Consider the following 27,096-nt stretch of genomic DNA (forward strand, 5'->3'; position numbering starts at 1 on the left):
AGAGAGAGAGAGAGAGAGAGAGAGAGCAAACTGTACCTTAGCTCAGCTTCAGAACAGAAATGAGTCACCTGTCGGCTTGCACTTACAGTTTTGCCTAAAACTGATTTAGACCAGGTCAATCCTCCCATTCTTGAGAACCTGGAAAGGAATGAGGCTGGTCCTCAGCAAGAATGGCATTTCCTATGCATAATGTTAATGGGTGATTCTTTTTCATATCTTTTTAAGTACATATTTCTTTATAGTGCATTGATGGAATTTTGGCCTTGTTTGCTAGTTTTCTTGTTATTATTCATTCTCTCTCTCTCTCTCTCTCTCTCTCTCTCTCTCTCTCTCTCTCTCTCTCTCTCTGTGTGTGTGTGTGTGTGTGTGTGTGTGTGTTTGTGTGTGTGTGTTTGTGTGTGTCTCATTTCCTTAAGCTCTTTTGTACTTGCCATTACCACAAGGAGCAGAAAGAACCTCAGTATACTTTTACTTTGGAAAATATTTCAGCATTTTCTTCATGGTTTTTGATAGTATTCCTCATAGGTTTGCTGTTTATCCAAATCATTACATGGAGTGGCCAGATACCTTTCCCAGGATTAAAGGCTTTCTGTCACAAAGAAGAGCTCACATGTAAGCAAGCATATCAGAAATAAGTTCAGAAGCTAAACTGAGGTCACAACCTATTTTTTGATAACTTTATTTATTTACATTTTCTTGAGCAGCAAGGGTATAAGCGTTTTTTGTTTGTTTGTTTGTTTTTGTTTTTTGAGACAGGGTTTCTCTGTATAGCCCGGGCTATCCTGGAACTCACTCTGTAGACCAGGCTGGCCTCGAACTCAGAAATCCGCCTGCCTCTGCCTCCCAAGTGCTGGGATTAAAGGCGTGCACCACCACCACCCGGCCGGTATAAGGGTTTCTAAGAGCTCCAACTTGTCATTTTAAAAGTAAAAACTGTAACTAAATAAAGCAGTTAGTAGATTTGCTAAATCACAATAGAACAGACTAAAAGAGTTGGTCAGGTGAATAATATTTTCTTTCCTTTTTTCTTTTTATTAATTATTTTATTTATTTACATTTCAAATGTCCCCCTTCCAGGTCTTCCCTCGGCAACCACCCACTCCATCCCCCTTCCCTTTGCCTATAAGAGGGTGCTGACCCACCCACCCACCCACACCTGCCTCACCCCTCTAGCATCCCCCTTCACTGGGGTGATAAGCCTCTACAGGACCAAGAGCCTCCCTCTACCCACTGATGGCAGTTAAGGCAGTCTTCTGCTACATACATAGCAGGAACTGTGCACTGACTCACATATACTCTTTGGTTGGTGGTTTAGTTCCTGGAAACTCTGAGGGGTCTGGTTAGTTTCAAGAGGGAGATTCTGTTACTTTCATTTCTCTTCCTCTTTCCATCTATGGCATCCTCTCCATATCCTGTCTGTTCATAGACTTCAATATGCTCTTCAGAGCCTTGATGGGATGTCTATTATTCAATCCTCTGTTTCAGGTTCCTTGTTCCCAGCACCTTGCTCCCTCTCCTGGGGGTGTTGCTTAGCTTAATATGTATTTGATAATGTTTGAGCTGTTTCATTTGCAGAATTCTAGGTGGGTGATATTATCCTCAGTTTACAGGTGAGGTGACAAAGGACACAACAGATGTCCAATGTGTAGTTACGGATTATGTTGTACTGTAGAGTCTTGCCATTTACCTCATGCCGGGATTCTGCTGTACTGTTTCAGTGTTCACATTGCGTAGCTGCTGCTTTCATAGAATGATATTCTTTGACTGCTACAGACACGTGAACATCCGCCTCCATCTCCTCTCTGTCTCTCGTTCTCCTCTCAGGTGAATAATTTAAATAGAAGAAAAAATACAAGAAATTAGAACATATTAGGAAAGTTCAGAACATAGAAAATATGTTCAATTTTGTCTCAATAGAGATGCGCAAAGGAGGAAACGATAAAAATTGGATGTAACAAAAATTTACTGAGTTTGACAAAGATAAGTGTTTAAAGACTTACTGCAAATTTCATTTTTATTTCCTTAAATAGTGTAATGAAGTTTGAGCCATACCTAAGGTGTTCAAATACTTGACTATTGTTGAGCTCAGAGAATTTCCTGGTCTGTTCTAACTATCGTAGGATTAGGAATGTCTGAAGACAGCTACAGTGTACTTACATATATTAAATAAAGAAATAATATAAAAATAAATAAACTTTTGGGCCAGACCAAGAGGGGAGAAGGGAAAGGGAATAAAAGAAAGAAGAAAATAAAGAAAAAATTTAAAAAATAAATAAATAAAAAGGAAAATGGCAGCAGCAGTCACCCTTTCTGACTGAAAGATTCATCTGAGAAGCTTCATAGTCTAGACGGCATCAGATCTCATTACAGGTGGTTGTGAGCCACCAAGTGGTTGCTGGGATTTGAACTCATAACCTCCGGAAGAACAGTCGATGCTTTTAACTGATGAGGCATCTCACCAGCCCCCATTTTCCCTTTTATATGCTAAGTAACTGTTTACTGTGGATAGACAGTTGGGTATATATCATTGGGACAAAATACGGAATAATTTCTCTTTTTATCACTTCCTGGATGAGGACAATGTAAAGGAGGGAAAACACATTATTTATTAAAGGCTCATTTCTGGACCAGAATTACCAGTGTGTTTATGATGAATGGAACTATGAAGAACAGCACACAACAGTACTTGGCTTCAAAAAACACGACTCTATCTCGCTGATAGCTTGAATAACCTTCTTAGAGGACAGATGACTTCTTGATGACACTGCAGAAATTGATGTTTAAGTGGTCTGGCTCTAGAGCTTACTCACTGAGATACATTCCTATGATAGAGAAGGGATAAATTTATCAAGGTCACAGGCCAATATTAAAGTGTTCTAGCTCAATAATATTAAATATGTTTTTTTCAAAGTGTATTTTTAAATGAAAATCAAATTTTATCTATTTTCACTGAAAGTTTCCTTGGAGGAGTTTTAAATTAGCTTCATAGAAATTGATTATTTTTAATAGTTTGAAATAAGGATATAATATATTAATAATTATTGCTTTTATTGTAGATAAGGACTAGGTTGATGAAAAAGAGACTCAGGTTACTATAGATATTGAAAGAGACCTAGGGATATCGCATTTAAGACTACAAACAGTCTCTGGAGTTTCCCCAATATAATTATGTTTTCTTCATTATTTTGTAAGGGTGTTAATTGCCTGCTAGCAGTTAACCTCCCAGGCGACTCTCAAGGAATGTAATCAATAGTATGAGCAGAGGGACCAAGCTGCTGTGGTGGTTTCTGTGACCAATATCCTTTTCTGCTCCCTGGCAAGGTGTTTCTGTTTTAATAAAATGAACAGGTGCATATGTAGGAGGTTTCTTTAGAAAGCCACCAGCTAAATCAGTGCATCTGATGGGTCTCAAATTAAAATGTGGCCAATCAGAACCTTGAAATATAATTGCCTCATTTTCAAACTTAAATACATTATAGGCCTCCTGCTAGTACTGCACCTGGCAAATCTACTTATTAAAGTTGTGAAGGGAAGAGTTTGCTGAGACATTTTGAATATTATGCTGACATTGTAATAAAAGAAAGGAGGGAGGATGCATGATCTAATTCCACTGACGTCTGCTCAGATTAATATAGACCATTACTCCTGCAGAGCAGATAATCGAATCTCATTCATGGAAATACTTCAGATAATTTTTCACAAAGTAAAACCCATTGCATTTGAATATATCACCTCACTGAATATTCTTCAGTTTTTCTGAATGCTTTTATTACTCTGATATTATTTCAGATCTTGCTTGACATAAGAATTATGTTTAATATTTGTTGCTTATCATGCATGTGTTTTTATACCTCTTTGGTGTTTTGGTTTCCACATTTGTATACTCGTGTAAGTTATGGGGAAAATCCCAAGGAAAGTAAAATTCAGCTTTCACCACTGTGCTGCCGAAAAATAATATTCCATCTGAGATGTGACCTATTTTTATAGACAAACAAAGAAGATAGAAAACCAGGATTCAGATTTTTCTAATTATTACATAAGCAAAAAATGTCATTTTGTTACCTTTTATTATGAATAATAAAAAATAGCATTGGCACACTGGCATGAGGTCTATTCATGTAAAATCAATTATCTATGACAAATATATTATTTTGTCATTTTAAATGACAAATGTAAATGTTCATAATGCTGACAGTACCAACAGTAATATTTATAAACAGTATGACTAATTATTGAATGATAGGAAAGTCTAATATCTAAATACAGTAATTAGGAAGAATCATGTTGTGTTTCTAAGTTATTATACATGCATGTGATGACACAGTGATCCAGGCAGAGTGCTGAGGTATATGCGCAAAGCAACTTTTGAATACATGGTATAGGATGTACAATACTTCAGCTTTTAGAAAGATAACTGAATATCAATATCGTATAGTATTCAAAATTATATAAATTGACTTCATGATTTATCTGGGCAAGTATGTTTCTAAAACAAATTTAGTAAAATCAGGCATATTTGTAAAATTAATTACAAACTCTTGTTGAGTTTTCATAGCATTGATAGTCACATTATTTTAAACATCGACATGTTGCATTTTCATAAAATAATCTTTTTTCTGTTTTACAGTTGTTTGTTTACAATTTCAAATACAATTATAAGTTAAAAAGGAATTAATTGTTGTTGATAAAAAGAACAGTTATGTATAACATACACCCAAATAACCGAGTTGCATAGTGAGTTGTCCCTGTGATTAGTGTTACTGTATAACGGTCCCTTCTTGTGAGTAGAGGAATTGAATATTTATAGTAGTCTACTTACATGACAAATGACACTGATTTTGTTCTAGTCATCATATAAAGGATAGCTGTCAACTCATATTACCTTTTCTTATTGCATTCATCTGCAAGTATTTTCAGGGATAAATAATTGTCACATGAAATTTCAATATTACAGGCAGATTAAAATGAAACGTGATTGTGTTTTGTGTTGTTGACTAATGACTGGGTTTGGCCATTTATTTATATAGCATACACACTTCCTTTAAGACACTAAAGGGCCATGTTCAGAAATTCCCAGCCTCCTATTAACAGAACCCAAGTATTAGAAAGTTAAGAATAAGAAAGCCAAAGATCCATATGTGAGAAAGAGGGAGGAATTGGTAACCTAAGGGCAGCAGTCTGAGGGCAAAGTAGGGATGTTTGCCTCTCAGTCCATCTGCTTCTTTGTTATTCCTACTCTTTGATGAAGTGTGATCACACCCTAACTGGTACTGCTTTACTTAATGGTATTGTTTATGGGTCAAGGAAGAAAAGCAAAACATGAAGAGATGTTCTTCACTGATATTGAAACCAACAAGGCCTTAGGGTTGAGGTACTTAGTCAGATAGTGTTTGGTACTTTATCTGAGTACCCTTAGACAGTATTATTGATCTATAGTCCTGAAAATGAACAAAAACCACATTGTTGTCTGAGCCATTTAAGGTTTAGGATATAGCTCATTATGGAAGTCAAATAAAGACTTTCCTGAAAATGAAGCATGTAATAAGTATGGATCTATGATGAGCAACCGTCAAACAGACAAAAAGATACACTGGTGAAAAGAAATTATACATAAATAGATTAGCAAAGAGATTTGCTTCTTAGTTTCTTCTTGTTCCATGAGTACTAAGAATTGTATATTACTCTTCAAGGTATTTTTTTTCTTAGTTTTCAGTTGTCAGCCATGAGATCATATACATTCAAGTAACAGTAATCAGATTGATCAAGTCCTATTTCTGCATTAAGTTATATATCTCCACTAAAGAAAATGAAATTCATGGTTTTGAGAGTGAACAAAGCTGGTAGTACATGAAAGGGTTTGGAAGTAAAAAAAAGAAAAAGGAAAAAACTAACATAATTTTAATTTAAAAAGTTTTAAAACACTAACAAAATATTCAAAACTTTTAATGCTTTTTAGGTGAAATCTCTGTGTCAGTTTGTGCAGTAAAACCACATTTCTAAATAAAAATTAATTTTTCCCCAGGAATTCGATACAAAAAAGGACTCTATTTACAACCAAGAGTCCAGGCTTTTTAGAATGAGACACAAAATATATTGTGAAGCAAAAATCCCATGGAACATAAAAATGAATGTATTTTCATTTTATTTCTCTGTGTTTTGCCCTAACATATGAAAGATGTCTAGAGGTTTTAAAGTACTATATCTTGGGTAAATCATTATCACAAAGCTTGCACAATAGTGAAGCATCATTTTATTGAACATTTATTTGGGAGTTTGAGATATTAGTACTACCGTAGATCAGTCCCTCTGATAACAATTTTCCTAGCATTGCAATTTGCCATTTCAATTTAATATTGCCAGTAGTGTTAGACCTGCTATTACATTTATGGCCTAGATTACTATTGAAAATATTGTTGGGAGAAAGAAGTAATATCGCTGTGATTTTATCATTAGATCACTTTTCTTATACACAATACCAGAACTCCACAACAGCAGCCAGTTCTTAGGCCATATGGAATCATTTATATCTTTATGACCAGCTCTCAGGGTGCTCCACTAAGAATAGTAATAGTGATTTTTGAGAGATGTGGTCAGAGTCGTTCACTGCTACAGCAAGTAGCATAAATATGATACTGTACTTCAAAATTCCAGAGGTTTATTTCAGGGGAAACAAAATAGCAAATAAATGTTGGAATTTTATTCCACAGTCTTATAAAATTCCAAGATCTGTAATATAAAATGGTAATGCAATTAAAAGAATGTAGAAGTAGTTAAATACAGGTTGATATAAAATTTTTGCTTCTATTATTATAAGTTTAAAAAGATGAATTTTAAATAACTAGAGAATTAATATAGCAGATTTTTCTATAAACAATATATAATAAATTTGGGTCAATTTGTTATCATATGCTTAATTTCTCTCATAAGTGTATTTCATATGTTAAATACAATCTATCATTTACTACCTAATATGAAAAATTACATTTTTGTACTGAAATATAAATAATATATGATATAAATATAAAACTCATATAAATTTATATGTACATGATTAGATAAATGATCATATTTACTGAGTATTACTATTTTTCATTTGAAAGCCTTTCACTACAGCCACTCAAAATTGTCTTCTACACAGAACTCTTTGGGGAGAGTGAATATTAGTAGCATCAACTATGATGTTTGCAAAAATAATTCCCATCTGATACTCTGACTTCTTTAACTATAACAAAATCAAGACCAAACTTCATTTGCATATAATGGCAAAGGAAATAAGTAAATTATAATGCTGTTTACAAATATGTTATCAGGATATCCTTTAGAGGAGTTTCCAAGGCACATTGTCTTAGTTAGGATTTTACTGCTGTGGACAGACACCCAATGCAACTCTTATAAGGACAACATTTAATTGAAGGTGGCTTACAGGTTCAGAGGTTCATTCCATTGTCATCAAGGCAGGAACATGGCAGCATCAATGCAGGCATGTGTGCAGGAGGAGCTGAGAGTTCTACATTTTAAACTGGAGGCTGCTAAGAGAAGACAGGTTGCCAGGTAGTTAGGATGAGTGCATTAAAGGCCACTCCTATAGTCACATACCTACTGTAACAAGACCACACCTACTCCAACAAAAGCACACCTCCAAATAGTGCTACTCCCTGAGCCAAGCATATACAAACCATCACACACATCATTACAAACATGATGGCACCTGAAATACTTACATAAGGCCTCTTAGTGGAAGCCTCAGCAATATGAAGAACTTAGAAACCTTAATTTTCATATCCATTTCAAAAATGCAGTAGAAATATGTAGAAGCTACGTTGTTTGATATCTCATAACATATGTAATACTGAAGAAAGCTATATATTTGCCTTAAATCACACATTAAAATGGTTTGTCAGAATATAAAGTAATGTTGATTTCTTGAGACAATTTTAATGATATAAATAAAATATTAATTAATAAAATGTTATTAATATTAATAAAATATTATTAAATAAATAAATGTTAATAAAATATTATTTCCTTAAAAGATTTATATGTGAAATGTCTAAGAATCTTTTTTTGCATTCATTACTAAACACACACTGAATTTGATATAGCAATTTTCTATAAAAAATATTAAAAGAGAAGATCAATGACATCCTCAATTTTTTCTGAAAACAATATTGGGAACTTGAGATGGGGCTTTCAGGCAGGGTTACTCTAAATCCTTAAATTTTGTTTTGTTTTGTTTTGTTTTGTTTTGTTTTGTTTTGTTTTGTTTTGTTTCCTTTCATGGTACAGCAATCTGTATGCTAGTAGCTGGGAGATTGTATTTAAGTTTTCTATCCAAGGGCCATGAGATGGAGACTGGGGTTCCTCCTTTTCTGTTGATCTTTCCACATTGTTACAACATGCTGTAACAATTTGAGTTCAGAACTTCCCTAGAGACAAAGTAAAAATACCTGGGAGAAAGAATATCTCTAAATATGAAAACAAATGTGAGCACACTGGCATTTCCTTCCTATACAAAATCGTTGCTGTTTTTCTAACATTGAACAGGATTTGATTATGTATCAACCAAAACTAACAGGGGTTCTCTATCTGGACCAAATGTTATACTAAGCAAAATCAATGTCTTGGTTTTATGAGAATAATGAAAATGATAAATAACTTAGGCACAAGTACCTTACTGCCCAGCTAAAGCCACTGCATGTATTAAGGAGAAAATATTATGTTATTAACAAATTTGAATTTATTTTTAAGTGACATATAATTAGAGTAACTATAGGCTTAAACCAAACTATTCATTCTTAACTCATTACTTACATTTGTATGGTAAAAACACTGAAAATCTTTCCTTCTGTACTTTTTAAATACAAAATATAGAATTTATAATCATTGTATGATATGATAAAAATCTTAATATACTCCATCTGTATCATAGAATCTATCAGCCAGTCATTGTCCTCCCTATATCCAAAATACCTGGCTATTCTCTTCAGTTTTTGGTAACAAATCAGTGTGTTCCCATATTTTAATGGGGTTTTTTTTTTGAGTCTTCATGAATGAGATTACATATTTGCTTGTGTGTGGATTTAGAAGCTATACATTAATGGTATAGGCTTATCTTATATGATGTAGGATTATCTTATATGGCTCATCCAAATTTTAAAAAATAATAGAATTTACTTCTTTCTCCTACTGTTGTTCTACTGTGTATTTGCACCATAATAAAATGAATGCATACATATATATATATATATATGTGTGTGTATATATACAGATATATACACACACATATATATACAATGTAGTCACAGAAATAAAAAGATACAATGAAGCAATGAAAAATAACTGTCTTGCCAAGGGGAAAGAACTGACATATTCCCTTAATCTGCTGTGGCATGTCTTCTAAACAAAATCTTGGTGTGTCAGCCTTCATCCATTTTATATGTCTTGAAAAGTGTTCTAAACTCTAGAGAAAGACATCTTTGAGACTCGTCCCTTTTAACTTCTGACGGAGGCTAACTTCAAAAATGAGAGAGAAAACCTAGGCCCTACTAATCCAGGATAGAAAAACCTAAGAGATTTAGAACATAGAACTTTGCAAGACACTGATTCCAAAAAGTGTTTTCCAATTCTTTTTTCTGAGAAAAAAAATGTGAAAACTTTACTTTTTATTTAATATATTTATTATTAAATATATTATTAACACCAAAGTTGGCAATCTTGTTTGCATGCATCTTGTTGTTATGGCTTGATTATTTCAGCAGAGATGGCAATGAGTATAGCCTGTAGGTTTCCATAATATTGGATTGATGAAATCATATATTAAATACATTTTATTTTTTCTTTCACCTCCAGAGCTGTGTATATCTTAAGCCGGTGTTGTGCTACTGAGTTCAATCACCAAACCCAGATTTATTTTTGTGGAACCACAATGCTGTTATTTCACACATAGGTACAACAATATACTCTCCCTAGCATGCAAAAGGTTTCTCAGGTTTCAATATCCTTGCTAACAATTAGTACATTTTGTCTAACAGACATTGCCTTTGATAAACTTTCTGAAGTAAGATAACACCTAACTTTGGTTATATCCATTATTATACTAATAATTTGTGTTGTGAAGAATGAATCTTTCATATGTAGTTGATCATTTGTAAGTTTTTATTTCAGAAATATCTTTAAATCTATTGCTTACTTTTAGGTGGATTACTTATTTCTAACCCATGAGATTTTAACTTCTTTTCATATGCTAAAAATAAATTTCTTTCCAGAGAAAGATCCCGAATGTATTCATGAATCCACTTGGCAATAACTTTACCCTGTTAATTCTTTAATTTTCTTGGTTACGTAGAAGACTTTTTTTTTACAATTTTTAGGGTGTCATTAGTTTTCTAGTTGTTGGTAAACTTTTCTTGGAAAAAAAGAAAGAAGAAAAGAAAAAAGAAGAAAGAAAGCCCTTGCTCTGTCTATTGTCTTGCAGAGTTTTCTCTAAGCTTTGCTCCATCTGTTTCACAATTCAGGTTATATGCTTAAGTCTTTAATCCTTTTTGAGTTGATTTTTATCTCTGGTCAAAGATAAGGCTCTACTTTCATTCATCTAAGTGGGGAAAGCCAATTTTTCTAGCCCTGTGTACTCTTCTTTTCCTTATGTATATTCTTAGCACTTTAAAAATACCAAAGTGGCCATAGGTGGATGGTTTCGTTCTCAGGTTCCTGTGCTGTTCTGTTATTTTCTGCGCCTGATTTTAAATAGCACCAAGTGTTGAGTGTTACTTCTCTGTAGGATATTTTGAGATCACACAGTGTAATGACCGTTCCTTCAGCTTGTGACAGGTTTACCTCTTCCTGGATTTAGACAGTTTGAGAAGGAAAATGTCATGAAAAGACTGAAGCTAGGAAAATGAAAGAAAGATAAGGGAAAGAAAGTAAACTGGATGGGATATCCACATGTGCCTTTTTGCAAGACTTCTTAGTATAGAGAATACATGCTTGTAGACAGAAGAGTGGAACTAGATGATGGAGAAGAGTGTGCACTTTGTTGCATACTGTGGTTTCTTTGCAAGTTCCTTTTCTGTGAAATCTACTGTTCAGTTTAGGTAGGACAGAGCCTTACTGCACATGTTCAGTGACATAGGTATCTGAGAATGATGGCTTCCAATTCAAGCTAAGGTTTCACGTCTAATGTGTTTCATTTCAAAGCCTAAAAACATAGACTAACAGAATTTCCAGCTTTAGTCAGGTGATGATAGTGCCAAACAATTTTCTAAGAAACAACTTTTAAAAACCTGACAACAGTGTACAAAAGATGCTCAATACAGTCTGTGTTGTTTTTTTTTATGGAATAAATAGACTACATATAAAAAAAAATCCCAAGTTCTTGGCAAAATTTAACTAATGTTAAGAATGCCCTGGAGGAACATGACACAGTATAATATATTTGTATGAATACAAATATAGGACTCTTTCAACAACTGGAGAAATAAGAAAAATCTACTGTAATTATGGAAAAATAAAAATAGAGCATATTTTCTAATAAAAAAGATGCAAATAGTTTGAATACTTGATGGAGAAGCTAACTTATAAACAAGAGTTTGGGTACATATTTGTCACTGTAAGTACTCAGTCTGTCCTGTTAGAAGTTTTATCACCTTTTATTTCTCCTCTGGTAGGTAATTTTCTTTATACAAACCTAGAAGAAAGACAGAAAACCACTAAAGTCCCAGCATAAAGCATCTCTAGTTTTCTGTTTTGTTTTTCCTAATTGTGTGTAAGGACTTGAATCTGGCTGCTATGGAAACTTTCCCACCTAACTATGGATTTGTCTGCACAAGGTTTTTTTTTTTTGTTCTGTGAGATTTTACTGTTTGAAGGATGTGACTAAATTTATTCAAAAGAATCTTCCTTTGAACAAACAGTAGCAATAATATTAATAATTAGTAATTAATAACAATGATTAATAATAACTATAATAATAGTACGATCAGTCGACTTATAAGAAGGAAGGGATGGTAAAAAGTTTTCTCTCCAATAGCTAAATCAATTAATTATTTTTCTCCTTTTAATAGTCATAGGCTCTTTTCCATACATATAACAGGAATAGTGATTCCCTACCCTCTGTCTATTCCTCCCATTTTTTACTCACCTCCTCTCTTGTCCGGATGCTGCCAAGGACCAGGTTAGGTTTAGGGAGTTTTTCTGAGAGAAGACTGGGTGTAGGGGAGGAGAAATGTGGGAGCAGGGATACAATTGACTCAAAGTCAAACGGTGGGTTACAAGCTGGCAGCCTGTGTTCTGTTCAAGATGACTTCCTAGAGAGCTCTCTGTAGTCAGTTCTTGGCTCTGTAGTCTGCTCGAGACAGCTCTTTCTGGTTGAGACAGCTGTCTTGCTGGAAAAAAAAATTCAAAAGGCTCTCTAGATAGCTCATGGATTTTCCGAACAAAGTTAGAAAAGCTGTTTTAAAATTCTGGGATTTTTCTAAGTCACAAATCCTATTAGAAAAATTCTAAAATTAATTCCAGTCAAAATCAGAAAGCCAGAAAATATTCCAGAAGAGATGTGTTGGCTCTTCAGACAGCCTTCTCTAGGTAGCTGCTAGAAACCATTCTAAAACAACTGTGTTAACTCTTTAAGTAATTCTTGGGACTTCTGACCAAAGCCAGGAAATCAGGTCATACTGTCTCTTTTATGGCCAAGCCACACTAGGCAGGATTCAATGTCTGTCATTAGAATTCTAATTACATAAAACAAAACATAACAACCACAACAAAAATAATAGGATAAAACAAAAACCATCATACTGATGTTGCATAAAACAAACCAGTATAAGAACACAAGAACGCCTAGAGAAGCCACAAGTTTCAGAGACCCATTTTTTATACATTCAGGATTTCCGAAAATTTCCTATATGAACATAGTAGTGTATATGTATAGGATCTGTTGAAGACCCAGGTAGGCCCTGTGACTGGTGCTACAATCTTTGTAAGTTCATATGAGCTTTGTTCAGTAGTTTTAGAGGCCTTTGCTCTCCATCATTAATTTTGCCTCCTTTCCCCTGGGCTCCAAGAAGAAGGATTTGGAAGAGATACCAGTTTATAGATGTATTTTCCAAGGTTTCTCTCTGTTTAATGTCTGGCTGTAGGTCTTTGTATTTGTTCGATCTGCTGCAGGAAGTAACTTATTGATGATGACTGAATGATATTCTCATCTATAACAGCAGAATATCTTTAGGTGCCTTTCCTTGATATTTTTTCTTCTTTTTGCTTTTTACCCCAGTATTATTTGATTTTATCTGAAATTTCTGGCATATTTTAGTATCTGATTCTTAGTCAACCAGTGTCAGGTATGGGTTCAATTTCACTGCCTGGGCCTTAACTCAAATTAGACATTGGTTGGATACTCCTATAAGTAAGTATTGATCGCTAGAGTACCTAAAAACTAGGATAGAGGTCTCTCTTCTTTTTCTTTCTGACAAATACAAAGTCTTGGCTTTCTGTTTGTTTCATCCCACATGTTTTACAAATGTTTGTATCTCAGGGAAGGTTTCATTGACCACTTGCTCAGGCCATTGCCCTTAGACATTGATGAAGAGATATGGTAGTAAGAGAAATTGATACAACATCACTAAATCATGGTAACAACTTCTATTTTGTGGCTATGGTGGCAAATTCAATGTAGAATTGGGAGACTTGAATGGTCAAAGGAAAGATAGATACTTGGAAATAGTTCCTTACTTGGCCATTGATTCATACTTCTTTCTACTTTGTATAACCCCTATTCACATGTGCATTAATGCTTTTTAACTACGAAATCTATACATAGTATTTCATTACCTTAAAAATGTCTTGCTTTTTTGTATCTGTAATTTACAATATTTCTTTTTGTGTTGGTTTTAGGTGGAACCTGTATTCCCTTTTCAACATAGCACTAATAGTTTGTAACTCTTATACCCTGTGCTTTGACTTTATTTATTCTGTGGGTCATTGGCATCATACTTTATATCATATAGCTAAACATCTTCTAACAAATTAATCTGACATGTTTTTATACTTGCTTTCCACCATTTACTTCATCTTGTCAGTTGATTATATCATATAAAACATGCAATTCATACACTGATAATAATATATGGTATTACTAACTGGCTAAGTGAAATAAAGAAAAATAAGACACTGCCTTCAATCTAGCTGTAATATATAATTAACATGGTTTTTTTTTTTGTTTCCTTGGGCTGATTGTTGGCCTTTCCGAATTGACTATGTACAACAAAACTATAATTGAAATTAATTTCCATTGCTTCAGAACAATATCAGCCTGTCTTTTAGCATGGTTATTATAAGATTCCAGAAGATAAAATTGTGGAAAATCCGCTGAACAAAAGCATGCTATAAATACAAAGGATTTAATTTAATATCTTTGTCAACTCCTGGAGTATTTCTGCTTGCTAAGTGAAAACTGTTTTTTTTTTTTTTTCAGACAGGGCTTGTTCTAGACTTTATCTATTATTGCCAGTTTCAGTTTTCATAGTTGTTGAAACTTGATAAAACACACTTCATGAGGAAAATGAAGATTATAATAGCACCCATCTTACTTTAGCAGGGATTAAGCAAGACAACCTACATACATTTCTTAGAGCAGCATAAGAAACCACAGAAGTAAATAAATTACTTAAAAAAATGCAGAGAACAGTTTTTGCTAATTGTATAAAGGAATTTCGTTGTTTTCATAGCAATCTATTTTAACAAACATGGATGTCCTACGTTAGTACAGCTAGGACCATCATTATTGTCTATCAAACACGGTGATTGGCACACAGTACACACTAAATAAATAGTAGCTAAGCTCTTGTTTAATTATTTACTCTAATTACCCCTGAGGACTCAATTACGTGGAAGTCTCAGCTTTCTTATTAGAATAGAATATGACTGCAACAGGAAAGGAATGTATTTAAAAACAATGAATTGGGAAGCTCAGATTATCAAGAGGACAGAAAATGTTGGCTCAGGGGCTATGACAGGCACAGTTCAGAACTCACACAGCAGATAAAATCTCTGGAGGACACCTAGTAGTACACGAGGCTGCTTTGGAAACATCTGCCATTTAATACAGATTATTGAAGTTATCCTTATGGAAAATGTCACCAGATAATTCACTTTATGGAACTCCTGAGATTTGTCTCTTTTCTTAATTAAGGAAAGATGAAGAAATAGTACTTACAATTTATATGTTTCCTATATTGTGTTTCTATATTTTTATGTTTTAATTGAAAATAGTCTTCATTTCACATATTGTATTCTAGTTATGGTTTCCCCTTCTGCCAGTCATCCCAGTTCCCTATCCCTTCCACATCCGGTCAAATTCCTAACTATTTTGTAAATCTCTCATGAGATTATAAAACAGGATTATAAAAATAATAATGATAAAATAAAAATAAAACAAAAACAATCAGAATAGAACATGGCAAACAAAAAAAGAGACTACTACTAATAATAAAAACAAAGGATCTTTTAAAATATCAGATATGTGTGTATATGTGAGTGTGTGTGTGTGTGTGTTTGTATTATCATCTTTTGAATAACAGAGACTCTAGCATTCAGTCTTCTTTGTATACCCAGTGATACTTGTTTTTTTGTTTCATTTTCATGTAAATTTTCATGAGAGAAATTACTTATGATGTTTGGGTATTAGACAGGGGACTGTGTCCCCTTCCTCTGTCAGCACTTGAAAATTTTGCTTAAATTATCATAGTATCACTTCATTTTCATTTTTCTTCCTCTATTGCTTCCCATTTGCCTTCTTCCAAGCTCTCCTTTGCCCTTTTTATTTTTTCTCAAATTGATTACTTCTTTTTCTTAAATTATTGATAACAGAGAGAAAACAGACAGACAGACAGACAGACAGATAGATAGATATAACTGATTAAATTGATTCTTTATCGAAGTACAATCAGGATCACCAAGATTTTGGAATGAGGCTTATTTGAGATCCATATGCTCAGATAAGGGATGGGCTAGTACATGGTAATGTCTGCCAATGCTTTTCACATCTTTTGAGTCTCATGTCCTTTATAAAACATGGCCTAAAATTACAAAGAGAATATCTACCAACCTGTGACATGATTGATATTTATGAACACAACTAGAAACTGTGTTTAAAGTTACAATATTTGATATAACTGACATATGACACTAAATGTTTTATGTGTTCTCTGATCACAGAGATAGAATACATACTTTCAGGTAGAATTTGAAGTTTATAATATCTAATATGGAATGGAACTCTAATTTCTCTGATTTTGTTCAATAAATAAATAAACTATAACTTTGGGCATTACTTTTAATGGAAGACAGAGAAAGCCCAATTCACATGATATCATATCACGTGTGTATGTTATATGCATATTGATATAGCATAAATCTACCATACTTGTCTGATTTACGAATTCTGTAGCATTTGGTACTCAATGAATTTTACATTAGCAGTTAATATTCTCTTTTAAAGGAAATGTTTTCTTTTTTAGCCTGTTTATCTTTCACATAGAGGAAGGCTACTGATTTGTTTGAGTGGTTTTATAACCTGCCACTTTGCTGAAGTTATTTATCAGGTTTAGGAGTTCTCTGGTGGAAGTTCTGTGGTCACTTAAGTATACTATCACATCATCTGCAAATAGTGATATTTTGACTTCTTCCTTTCCTATTTGTATTCCTTTGACTTCTTTTTGTTGTCTAATTGCTCTGGCTAGGACTTCCAGTACTATATTGAATAGGTAGGTAGAGAGTGAGCAGCCTTGTCTAGTCCCTGATCTTAGTGGGATTGCTTCAAGTTTCTCTCCATTTAGTTTGATGTTGGGTATTGGTTTGCTGTATATTGCTTTTAGTATGTTTAGGTATGGGCCTTAAATTCCTGATCTTTCCAAGACTTTTATCATGAAAGGATGTTGAATTTTGTCAAATGGTTTCTCACCATCTAGTGAGATGATCATGTGTTTTTTTTCTTTGAGTTTGTTTATATAGTGGATTACATTGATGGATTTCCGAATATTGAACCATGTGGGAAAATAGGCTGCAGTGGTGGTGGAGTCCCAGAGGCTTTCTACGCGGCAGGTCCCACGTACAGGAGAAAGTTTAAGGTTCCAGAGGCTGGAGGCTTTGGCGACGGCAGGCCCCAATGATACAAGAAAGTCCTTGGCTCCAAAAGGGTTTATTTTCATGGTGGATGGATCTGGATGTACTCCCCTGAAACTCAGAGCAGACCTGAGTTAAATAGGGAGGGAGAAAGCGGGAGGTTTTGGGGAAGAATGCTTAATTTGCTCCACCCTCTGGCCTTCATTAGTATGTAAATCCCTAGAGCCTGAGGCCTGTAGTCACATACTCTATCTATGCACTTTCGGAGGGACTGTAATGGCCTACGTGACTGAACAATGTAGGTCCATGGAGACTAGACTGCATTTCAGGACCCTGGGTTCTGGAGACGTTGCCAAACAGCTGCCGTTTCTCCCTTTGAGTCTTGGGGTTCCAGGCCCATGCCCAGCCAAGAACCAAGATACCTTTAAGCAGTCCCACAGAACCATTCGTGAGATAATGTCCACTTGATCATGATGGATGATTGTTTTGAGGTGTTCTTGAATTAGGTTTGCTAGAATTTTATTGAGTATTTTTGCATCAATATTCATAAGGGAGATTGGTCTAAATTTCCCTTTCTTTGTTGGGTCTTTGTGAGGTTTAGGTATGAGTGTGATTTTAGCCTCATAGAAGGAAATGTTTACCTTATAAAGATGTGTTACATTATGAACGCCCAAGTCTTTGAAACACTTTAGCCTGATAATTTGGTAGGAAGCTTTCTCTCCTCTTTTTCAGTTTTCCTATCTTTCTTCTTTATTCTAGTTCAACTCAACTGTCTGTTGACTGCTCAAGGCATGATTTTTTTTGAGGATTTTTATGTTGTTTTATTTTGTTTGCTTTAAATACATAAACCAATGGAGCCTCAAGGAATGTTCTGTGGTTTTGTCCACAGAGACCATGATATAATCAGTAACTCTAATGTTTTGATAGCCTTGATTTTCTTTTGTTGTTGCTGTTGTTGTTGTAGTTTATTCATAAAATAGATCCTGACGACATTCCCCTTCCATCCACTTCTCCTAGCTCCCTTCACACCATACCTACTCGCTGAGCTGCTCTACTCCTCAGTTTCTATTAAGAGAAGGGAAGGCCTCTGATGGATATTGACTGAACACAGCCCCAAAAGATTAAGACTAGGCACAAAATTTTATACAAAGTTGTATAATGAAACCAAATAGGAGGAAATGCACCACAAGTCCAGGCAAAATAGTCAGAAACACCCTCAATCCTACTCTTAAGAGTCTCACAAAAGTCTCAATCTAAATAACCACAGCATATATGTTGAAGATCAACCACAGATCCATGCAGGCTATGTGCTTGTGGCTTCAGTATTTATGAGAGCCTATGAACCCTACTTAGTTGATTCTATGGGCTATGTTCTCTTGCTTTCCTAGACTGCTCTCAATTCTGCAATCTTTTGTTTCTTCTTTAGGGTTCCCTAAGCTCAGTCTTCTGCTTGGCTTAAGTTTTCTAAAAGTAGATCATTGCATTTGTATGTGTTATATGGAAGAAAAGTGATGAAATTATATTTTAATTTAAAATAAAACAAATTAAGAAGAAAGTAAACAACTATGCATGTAACATCTTAAGACAAGAGGCGAGTAGCTTATTGAATAGACCAGATTTTCTGGCCTCTCTCCTATTCCTTTGTTGTTGTTCTATTGTAAGAAGATAAGAGATACAAGAGTTCATGTTTTGGAATTTTGAGTCAATATTACTTCTTCCATATACATCCATCTGTTCCCTGTTCCTACACATTCACTGGTCAGTGACACTGCTAACTCTAATGTAAATAGTCTAGTGGCCATTTAAGTCTAGTTTTGAGGTCAAAGTTTGTTTGAAGTTCTACAACATTAGAAAATATTTTTTTTAAAAAAGTCACTCAGTGAATTCTCTAACATTATTTCTGTACTTTGTAAAGAAACTGTATATATTTGAGATTCTTAATCAAGCCATATCTGATAGTAGTAATTGTTACATCCACTAACTTTAAAACTTTCAAACTCTGCTATCAATTTGAAATAAGCTAATTGACTCAGATGCCATCTAAGAAATAAAATTTCCATGCTTTTCATTGTGTCTATTTATAAAGATTTTTTTCAGAGTATTCTAACAATTCAATACTATATTCTGTCTATTTTCCCCTTAAAGATAAATAGTTTGTAAGATTGCTTCTGATACCTGTTTATCTTTCAGCACATATTCTTTCCTTAACGGAATAAAAGAGACTTTAATTGAGTTCAATTCATAAAGGATTCATTAAAAGACGGTCTATGAAATATAAAATCACCAAAGAAAGAAGAGAAACACTTTCTTCCATGACATAGTCAAAAGGCAGTAAATTATTTTCCATAAAATATATTTATTAGGGTCATCACTGTTAAAAGCTATGAACTACAAAAGATACTATCATCACTGGTATTCTCATGCTGCTCCAAGAGATAATATATAAATCTGGGTGAATTCAATTGAATCCTATAGCTTAAAAAACAATCTACCAAGTCTGTAATTTCAAGGATATTATACAAGTAAAGATGTAAAATGTTCTGCTTAGGAATTTTCTTAGACATTGAAGAGACATAAACAGGATACATATTGTTAGTTAGCTAAATATATTGAAATATTATATTTTAACATAAATACTCCTTTCAGAGAAGTATAAAAATCATAAAAATATAATTTATTTTAGATAGCTACTAAATACTTAAGATCTGGTTTGAGTTTACACTTTTGATTTACTCAGAATATTGAAGCCTCCCAAAATGGGTCATGCACCAGATACCATTTACCATTTATCTAACTAGCATTATAGTATTTTGCTGATTTGATATAATCTCTATTATCAAGTCTGTTAGTATATTTTTGATAGACTTAAAGAGATAAATAATCACCTCTGGTTGTGCCAGAGGCATACTGTAGAACCTCAAAAATATTATTTGTATTTAATTCATTCAAATACATCCTTGGGAATGTTTGGGGATAATTTTTTCATAAAAGTAAAACAAAACAAATAAACAAACATAAAGATAACTTATAATTGGAATTATGGTGTGATGTGAAGCTCAAGAAAATAGTTGAATTTTCTACCCAATAGGAATATGACTACCAAGAATAAATAAGTAGTTGCATTAGAGGGTGATCTGCTTTGAAATTACAGTGAAGAAAAGAGAAGAAATACTTTGAAATCAAAATGTAAGCTTCAAAGCTAAGACTTAGCAAATGTGTATGTTTGTTTGTTTTTTGATTGTTGCTGTTTTGTTTTCCCCCCTTGTTTGTTTTAAAAAAACCTCACAATGCTAAAAACAGTAAAGAACTGATATATTAAAAATCAGCCAAGATAGAATGCACTTGCTTAGGTAAAAATGTGATATAGTACTATGTTCTGTTTAAGAAATGATGACTTACCTTATCAGCTTCCTGTGTAGAAAATTTTGTTTTATTGGGGATTGATATATATTCACTTCAATGTATTCTGCTACAGTTAAAAGCAGAAAAGGTAACATTGAAGAAGCTGAATGAAGACTATTACAAAATCAGAAAGTATCACTCTTTTTTATTTAAAGCAACTGTTTCCATGCTGTATTGTTTCTACTAACAAGAAAATTCAATTTTATTAATGTTGGCTAACTTATGCAACACATTGTGTGTATGTGTGGGTGGGTGGGTGTGTATTTATATACCATTGAGCATAATGTTGTTACTTATTTTTTGAACATAAAATATTCACAAAACCTGTAGAAAATCTAATACTCTCATATTATCATTTTTATTATTCTTATATTACCACAATGTTAAAAAGTCTATTATATCTATAAACTAGTAATCATGAAAGTAATTTTTTTCTTCCTCAATCTTAAATACCAATAGCTTTAAATTTCAATGGAATCAGTATCAGTTTGGAACTAGTTACATGGATTTATAAATGAAGGTAATTTTTCTGGATAGAAGCAAATTATATGTTGTTACCACTCTAGAAACAGTCCAATGTCAAATGTTTTGGGAACATTTTTTGAAAATATATTTTATAGCAGTTCTTAATACATTACTCTGAAAATTAAGGTTTATATTATAAAGTATAAAGTTTATGTTTTCCATGCCTATCAATACAGGCAGAAATGTGTGCCATATACTTGGTGATCCCTCCATAGTACCTAGGATATACAACACACATAAAAGTATCAGTCCTAAAATATAGTAGCTTAAAAAAAAACTTATCAGAAAATTAAACTGTGAGATCAAAGTTCAAATGAGTCACACATAGTAAATATCTTAATGAAAGTTAGAGGAAATGCCATTTGAAAAATGTTCAAATTTCAGATTGACACTGTACCTACTTTGGGAATGATGACATTTTGCAAAATTTTTACTTATCCTAATCCCTTGCCTCCACAGAGTTCCTTTATGCAATGCATCCCCCCTATATCATCCTTTGTTTTCTGTGAATTAGTTTTGTTAGGAGACTGAAACAGACTATAAATTCTACCAGCCCAGATGCTCATTAGCATTTTTCTCTATTATATCTGTTGTTATCTTTTATCTCTGAAAATTAGACTGTAGAAGAAGTACAAATAGCCAGTAAGTATTTTAAAGTTGTTCTGCATACATAACCATTAGGGAAATAAAATCTGAAACTACTTGAGTTGACATCTACAAGATGAAAAGGAATGCAGCTGAGAATGTGAAAAAGGGGAATGCTTGCTTACACATAGTGTATGAAATATAAATTATTGCAGACATAATGGAAGTCAGGATAGACGTTTGTCTGTTCTTCATTGTCAAAAATGACCAAGTATATAGTACAGATATACCTTCCCTGATATATACTCAAAGGATTCAGTTTTCTACCACACACATACTTGAATGGTTATGTTTATTCATGAATAGTTATTCATAATAGCTAAGAAATGAAACCATGTTAAAGTCCTATCAACAGATGGATAGATAATGAAATGGTAATATAACGTCACAGTGAAAGTTTATTCAGCTTTAATGAAAAATGAAATTTTCTAGAAAATAGATCGATATGGAAAATGTTATATTATCTGAGAAGATCCAGGCTCAGGACTCAGATATCACATGAGTTTAGATTTTAGTGGATACATGTATAAACATTGGTTTGAGTACAGTAAAATCTATGACATTAGAAAGGTGATTTCATAGGGGAATAAAGAAGTACGAGGAGGGATGAGGGAATAGGATACATACGACACAGAAGCAGGAGGGGAACACTAGAAGCAGATATGTAAAAGAGAGTAAGTGAGATGAGTTAGAAGATAGAAAAGGAAAATCAACAACTTTTTAAATGTCATAACAAAGGATCAAATACTTTGTGTGTTAAAAAAAGAAGGAGTAGGAGAAGAAGGAGAAGAAGGAGGAGGAGGAGGAGGGGAGGAGGAGGAGAAGGGGAGGAGGAGGAGAGGAGAAGAAGAAGAGGAGGAGGAGGAAGAGGAGGAGGAGGAGGAGAAGAAGAGGAAGAGGAAGAGGAAGAGGAAGAGGAAAAGAAGGACTGTTAAGAACCAGGAGACATGAGAAACTACTCTTGTAATTCCAGCATCAGTAGCCTAAAGCAGGATTCTCACAAATTTCAGATCAGCATGTACTATGTACTGAGTGCTAGGCCAGGTTTGGTTATACTGTCTCAAAACAAACAAGACAAGAATTCTATCATGCATCCTATAATGAGCAGAATAGTATATTCAATGAAAGAGTTGCTTTGCTCCGAATAGTAATAATGTCAAGCCAATAAATACTACCTTCAGTCTCATATATCTTTGACTAATGTAATATTTCTTGAGTAGTCCATTCAAAATTTTAAAACAATTTAAGGAGTTTTTGGTAATATGTTATGTGTTAGTTAATTTTATTTTTGATGAGGTACTGAGTATGAAAGTATTATTTTATTAAGCAAGTACATATCTGGCCTTTTCTTTTTGAACTTAAATCTTTACTATGATCAAACTGTTGTGACCCATATTGGCTTGATGATATAATTGACATTGGAAGAGCAAGAGTTGAGTTTAAGTACATCAGATCTTGCTAGTGTCCCTCAAATTGTCATCATACTGAGGCCCGTATTGTACTTTATGGCATACAGGATGTAGAAGATCAAGTATACAAATCTGAGAATCAGGAGGTCAAAGGCAGGACGTGTTAGCTATGATTTTTTCCTTTGTTTTTTTTTGTGTGTTTGTTTGTTTTTGCAGATAACCAGTATATATCTTTCTTTTTTTTCTTTTTTCTTTTTTCTTTTTTTATTGGATATTTTATTTACATTTCAGATGTAATCCCCTTTCCCCATTTCCACTCTCTAGCCAGGAACCCTCTATCCTATCCCCACTCTTTCTGTTTCTATGAGGATATGTCTCCACTCACCCTCCTACTCCCACCTCCCGACCCATGATTTCCCCCACACTGGGGAGCACAGCCTTCACTGGACCAAGGACTTCTTCACCCACATATGCCTGACACTGTCATCCTCCCTTACATATACATCTGGAGCCATGAGTCCCTCCCTATGTGCTCCCAGCCTGGTGGTTTAGATTCTGGGAGCTCTGGTTGTTTGGTATTCCTGCCCTCAGACGTTGATGTGGGTGCCAGGAAGTGCATGCTGACAGGATGACAGGAGCCTGATACAGCTGTCTCCTTAGAGGTCTGCCAGAGCCTAAAATATACAGAGGCGGATGCTCAAAGCTAACCATTGAACTGATCATGGGGTTCCCAACCGAGGAGTGAGAGAGAAGTGTTAACTATGTTAACTGGTGAAAAATTCCAGAGAAAGTCTGCCATTGTAAATCTTCTACCACCATATGCCTGTGCAGGTCTCACTGAACATCAGCATAATCCAATAAAAAAAATAGACTTCCGAATGGTTAGTGCAGTAGTTGCAAAATACTTTAACAGAAATTTATATTGGCCAGGAAAGGCAGTAATGGAAAACTCAACAATGGAACAAATTAAACTGTTTATCACATGCCTTAAAACAATTTTTAATAGATATTTTTTATATTTACATTTCAAATGTAATCCCCTTTTCTGGTTCCCCCCACCAGAACTTCCCTATCCCATCCCTCCTCCCCCTGCTTCTATGAGAGTGTTCCCCCTCTCATGCACCCACTCCCATCACCCCACCATCACACTCCCCTACACTGGGGCATCGAGCCTTCCCAGGATTAAGGACTTTCCCTCCCATTGATACCCAACAAGGCCATTCTCTGCTACTTATGAGGTTGAAGTCATAGGTCCTTCCATGTGTACTCTTTGGTTTTTGGTTTAATCCCTGGGAGCTGGGGGATGGAGGGTCTAGTTGGTTCATTTTGTTGTTCTTCCTATGGGGTTGCAAACATTTGCCTGAAACTCTTTGAAAATCATTTTTCCTAGTCCATAGTAAACCTGAAGAACTTTTAAAAATTAAAGTATGCACATTAAACAAAGAAATATTCTGACATTAATGATGACCTTTCCATTAAATTTTACCTCCTTCAAATGGCAAAACTAAACTGAAAAATTTTATGTAGCTGATGCATAATTTAGATATTTAGTTCAACAATAATATATTTGACAAACAAATTTATTTCATGAGTTCCTTTGCATAACATTTAGATTTCATTTTCTAATTTATCTAAAAATGCCAAAAATATGACTAGTTGTTCTTGAGATTTCTTTTCATTTTATTTTCAGTATATGGGTGTTTTGCCTGTGTGTCTGTACACCATGTACATAACAGTATTTGTAGAGGCCAGAGGTGGATGTGTTGTCCTTTGAAAGTAGAGTTATAGATGGCCGTGGGAATCCATGTGAGTGCTAATAGTTGAACACAGTGGAAAAGCAGGCAGGGCTTTTAAACACTGAGCCACAGTTCTATCTCTGATTAGGTATTAAGTATTTACCACTTTAACTGCAAAAAGTGTCTTATTTTCTACATAGTGTTGTAAATTTAGATAAAAAAGTCTTCTGATATTCCTATTTTTCTATTTTGTCCTATCTTTCTATTATGTAATTTTGATTTTATAATAGTTTCTGAGTTCCATTCAAAATTCATTTTTACAATCTATAAATATTAGTTTTAAAGAATGCCAAATGAAAGAAAAATATTTTGATGACATTTCCAAGAAATCCTTTGATTTATTTCTAGGTAAAATACCTGTCAAAAAGTGAAGATGTTTTATAGCAATTGAAAGTAAGGCATATCATTAATTAGTCACTATTTAAAATGAGATGAAAGGTTTACTCACACTTGCTGTCATAGTTTGAAACATCTGTATGTTCTATGCACAACAGGTGTTCAATAACTGTTGTGGGTAACTGTCAATGGTGGTTCCTAATGACTTCATAATGAAGTAATTATTCATGTGTCATGTTAAAACTACTTCACAGAGATCATGCACTGATAATTTTCAACAGAAACTCACTATTGCAAACACTCCAGTGAGATAAGTAAATTCTACCTTATAATGTTCTTTAACCTCAGTGAAATGTCCTGATTCAGAACCTTTTCCAATACTATGATAAAAAAAAAAGAATACAATTAGAAACTCATGCCTTCAACATGATAAGGTGTTACTGGAAGTGTCAAAGTCAAAGATGACAATGAAGTGAATGATTAGTTTTCAAAGTAGTGGCATCTGTTCTGTGACTATCCAAGAAATGCTTTCCAATGTGTTTTCATCAATTTTTTACTTAAAGGGGAGAAATTTCTTAAGAAAGACATATGGAAGCAAACTGCAACTATAGCCAAATCAAAATTTTGATCTAATATTTATATGGCTTGATTTGAAACATATCTGTTACAAATATTGAATAAGGTTTCTTCCAATTATATTTGTAGTATTGTAAAGATTATCCCGTTTTTTAGTCTTTCTTTTTCTTCAGGTAAAAATCTATAGATTGAAAACCCTAATGACATGGTATTTAAGGGGGCTGAGCTTCAGTGATAAAACTGTCTTCTAAATATTTTTTTCGAATAATTTTATTAATTCTTTGAAGTGTTCATGAAGTATATTTTGATCACTTTCTCTATACTCTTCTCAGATACATTTCAACATAATCATGCACTGAATTGTGTGTTCTATGGACATGTATCATTTTTTCAAATCATGAAGTCCAGTTTTTCTATTACCCAGCTGCTTTTGAATATAGAATCTACATTGGAATATAGGATATACTAAGTATCACATCATTATAAATATAAAAATCTACTGCCACTTTCTTTTCTGGCAATTATTGAATGCTAATAGCACTTCAGAAGAGATTTTGCCTGGCTTGAGTTTACACATATGTAATCCATCCTTTCATAATCTCTGTTATATCATACATGTGACTTCATGCATTATGACTAGAATATAGATGAGTATACTTCATAGAATATAGATGGTTTACTTCATTGTTCTCTGTCTTCCATGAAGATCCCCGAGTCTTGAAAGAGCAGATTTGACATACACTTGCGGCATGCCCAGATTACTTATTCTCTAATTGTTCTGCTAATGTTTGTCTCCATGTTAATTGTCACCCACTTCAAGAAGCTTCTCTCATGAGAGATGAGATCTACTGATTTATTGGCATACCCCAGATTCATTAAGAATCATTTTAAAACCCTATCTATCAAACAGGATATTAATAGTGGGTTCCCTTAGAACCTATGGCCTATGTGGCTATCATTCTTGTTTACTTTTAGAGTACCAGATAATTTTTTCTCTTATACAAGGTCTTAAATTATTAGAACAAGACTGGTTGCTTCTATAATATACAAGTTTTTATTTACTTTTGTTATTTGTTTTCAAATTTTCCATGTATTTGTACATGTTGGAGGAAACTTATTTATTGGAGTATTTACTTTTGTGGACATTTGGTATCCCCTTTTTTACTCCTTATTATCTATTGTGGGTTTCTATCCCACTTTATGTTTGCATGTGTCTACATAAATGACGTACAAACACTGTAATTTAGTAAAAAGTTGATGGTGCTGAGCTGTGCAGACTCTGAGCTATAACA

General features: G+C 33.9%; 1 protein-coding gene across 4 annotated transcripts in view; it reads left to right on the forward strand.

The window, feature by feature from the left end:
• The window catches only part of Brinp3 (BMP/retinoic acid inducible neural specific 3), a 362,612-nt gene that overhangs the window by 271,894 nt on the left and 63,622 nt on the right, over positions 1-27,096 (forward strand). The window lies entirely within an intron of this gene.

This window comes from Grammomys surdaster, unplaced genomic scaffold (assembly GCF_004785775.1).
Source record: "Grammomys surdaster isolate TR1022 unplaced genomic scaffold, NIH_TR_1.0 196, whole genome shotgun sequence".
NCBI lineage: Eukaryota > Metazoa > Chordata > Mammalia > Rodentia > Muridae > Grammomys > Grammomys surdaster.